The sequence below is a fragment of the Solanum tuberosum genome, unplaced genomic scaffold (genome assembly GCF_000226075.1).
Source record: "Solanum tuberosum cultivar DM 1-3 516 R44 unplaced genomic scaffold, SolTub_3.0 scf00449, whole genome shotgun sequence".
NCBI lineage: Eukaryota > Viridiplantae > Streptophyta > Magnoliopsida > Solanales > Solanaceae > Solanum > Solanum tuberosum.
The window spans coordinates 193,815-197,401 of record NW_006239383.1 but is presented as its reverse complement, the minus strand read 5'-3'; positions in this window follow the sequence as shown (position 1 = coordinate 197,401).

The following is a 3,587-nucleotide window of genomic DNA, read 5'->3' as shown; positions in this document are numbered from 1 at the left end:
GAGTAGTTCTTCATTAAATTATATAATCAAATTTTTATTTTAATTTGATTTCAAACATATTAATCTAAATAGTGGAATAATGTAAGTTTGATTTAAATTTAAAGTTTGTCCGGCCAAAATTTGATATTTTTCTATTATATAGAAACTAGATATAAGAGGGCCCGTTAACGGGCCCAATATTACAATCTTAAATATATTTGAGGTATTTAATTAGATTTTTGAAAAGAAAAATTATCAGTGGACTAATGTAAGTTTGATTTAAATTTAAAGTTTGTCCGGCCAAAATTTGATATTTTTCTATTATATAGAAACTAGATATGAGAGGGCCCGTTAACGGGCCCAATATTACAATCTTAAATATATTAGAGGTATTTAATTAGTTTTTTGAAAAGAGAAATTATCATTAATATTTTCTAATAATAATGATAGTAAATGATAATTTAAATCACACATGATGATGATATATATATATATATAAACCTATTATTTTATTAAATCATAACTTATAACGTATTTAAATTGTCTTAATTAACAATACAATATCATATGCACCAAGGTTATTTTAACATAGTGTCAAACAAATACATTTGAATTAAACACTTAATTTGATGATATTCTTTTCACATTTAGAGTAGTATAAACATGAAAAATAAAATTAAATTATATCTTATTTTTAAGATAATAAATATTATTTTTAATTATTTATTTTTAATAGATATGAAAAATAAATTAACACAGAGAAATAGACAATCTTTTTATTTCACTTTATTTGAAAATCAACATCTGATTATGAAAATTTGTCACGACCCAAACTGTCGTTATTGGCACCCACGCTAACCCTTTGGTGGGAGAACCATTACTACAACCCAAACTAACAAACTTTATGAAAACTAAGGCATTTAAAGATACGGAAGCATGTTTAAATGACAATAAAATGGAGTCCCCATAAACTCCAACTTTTAACAAACAACTAACCAAACTAATGGGGAAGAACAACCCCTAGAAACTGAAAGTCATTTTACCAAACTCTACTAACGACAAGTCTAAGAACAAGGGGTACAACCCCAAAACTAAACAAACACCTTAAACAAATAGTCTAAGCCCGAAAAGAATGCAGCTACTCTAGGGGGAATGTTTTTATGCGGCGCTAACAATTTAATAACTATCTTTGTTAAACAAGAAAGATTCATGGCAACCTGAAAGAACTGGCTCACCCTTGAATCCGGTCACGCTCAATAGTCACTTAGCTGAGGTCTATCAATAGCCGCCTGAAGATACCATGTACTTAACAAAGAACAAGCAAGTGCAGTATCAGTACACAACCACAGTGTACTGGTAGGATCACGCGGCTATCCCAATAAGTGAAACACATGCAAGTAACCACAACATCATAAAACAGACATATACCAAACATATACAATATTAGTCAACTATTACGAATAACGAACAGTTTCATGATTCTCACATATCACAGTTATATCAATTTAGAGCAACATACCGTCTTCCAATATCAATCATCATTAGATATGAACGTAATCATCACAAAATTGCCTCTTAGGTATGGAGGAAGGCCAATAGCCCTTTGTTGTTTGTATGAAAGTTTAAGTAAAATAAGAAACTAAAAGTTCTTACAACATTTGATAAGAAAAAGTAAACAAACAATGTAGATTCAAACTGCACAACATGAATAAATGTATTAATGATCTCCTAATTAAGCTACCAAAAATGTTGATAAACAGATCAACACACAATCTCTAGAAAACATAAGGTTTCATCACCACTTGTATTATTCAGGGAAATAGCTAATCAAATAATATGCTCAAAAATACATTTCAATCTAAATATATTAAAATTTGTCAATCGAAAAAAGAAAACAGGGATAAAGACAACACTGCTAATTCAGTACCTAGCCACTTGAAACTTTATTTCACATCATCAATAAATAATATCACCAAAAAAGATTCTTTTATATATTAGCTATTTCTGTACTCTTCATGAGTTAATCTAGATTACGTGTATTTAGCCAACCTTTGCTATCCCAGAAACCACATAACAGAGAGGTGTTTTGAAATACCTTCAAAAACCAAGTAAACACCAATCGTCAACTAAAGAAGTCTAAAACTAAGTGCAAAAATAAAAATCAGAGAGCTATAAACTAACATTAAAAGATACGTATGTTTCATCTAGGAAAAAATTTAACAGATAGACCCTCATGTTAATTGCAAACTTGTAGACAACTTCAACTGAAATAAGTAAAAATTTGTATAAAGTTTGTCAGGATCTTATGATTTGGTGAGTGATTCAGGTAAACTCAAGTATCATTGTTTGATGCCTTACCGCGATGTCATAGTAGCTATTTCAAATAGATCTTGTCGACATTTCTCAATGAATTTGCAGTCACAAAGTGAACGTCAAGTAAATAATTGGTGAGAGCTTAAGAACAACATTTTTCAAAATGTAAGCAACTCTCAGTGCAATAAACTAAAAAATAACTTAAAACAACAAAGTAAGTGATAAATTAAAGCTAAGAACTTCATATTTCCTAGCGCAAGTGACTTCCAATAGCAAATTGTATAAATGTAGGAGTAATTTAGGATAGTATGTCATCGAAAGATATTGCTAGCTTCAAGTTACGACATACACAGAGAGTTTTAAATTTGATGTGGCTACAATAAACAGTACATCAGTTATTTATCCTAATCATTTATCTCAATTGTAAGGTGTTGGGGGAAAAGGTCAATGGGCATGTTTGTGTTGCCTATGGGTTTTGTGTGTAATTTTAAGAGGTGTGTTGGTGTAGATAGCTAACATAAAGTAGGCCAGGGTTCATTCAACCAACTGAAACAGCAATATGAACCTCAACGGAGCAATATGAGCATTTAATTAATCACGAGAAAGAACTATTGAAAACCCAAGGCAATCAAAGAATTGATACGCACGTCGAAGCAAGTTCTCCCAGGTTCTCTAACTCTTCTACCAGAAATTTCAAGAATATAAGACCCGTCTCTGTCTACTATTCATACATTCTAGAGTTATTGGCGGTGAAGCAGGAAATATATATAGTCTATGAAATTCAGGAGGAAGAAGGAATATACCCAATGCCAACCTTGAATGTTACTTTATTCAGGATCTTAATTGATTTGGAACACCCAATAGTGAAAAGGAAGAGAACTGAAAGAACAAGTTTTTTGAAAGCTTTGAAATTGAGAACTATAAGGGAAAAGATTGAGAGAACTGACCTGGAATCGCAACATCTGAAGTGTTACCATGGAAGAACTACACGGGTAAGAGAAATGCAGAAGAGAAATGAACGCGAGTAGACCATAGTTGTCTAGATGTTTCTATACCTTTAAAGGTGGACAAAATATCTAAATTGTCATTATGTTAGTTGTGAAATTACAATGAAGTTAGAAATAGCATTTAACATACCACAACAAACGAATTAGACTACTTACCTCGTTCATTGAATTGATATTGGAAGGGCTGAAATATTAAACCGTGGCAAACTTGGAGGCATGGAAGCCTTGCGTAACCATGATTCCTAACGGTCACGTACCAATTAAATCTCACACTTTTGTTGTCGCCAA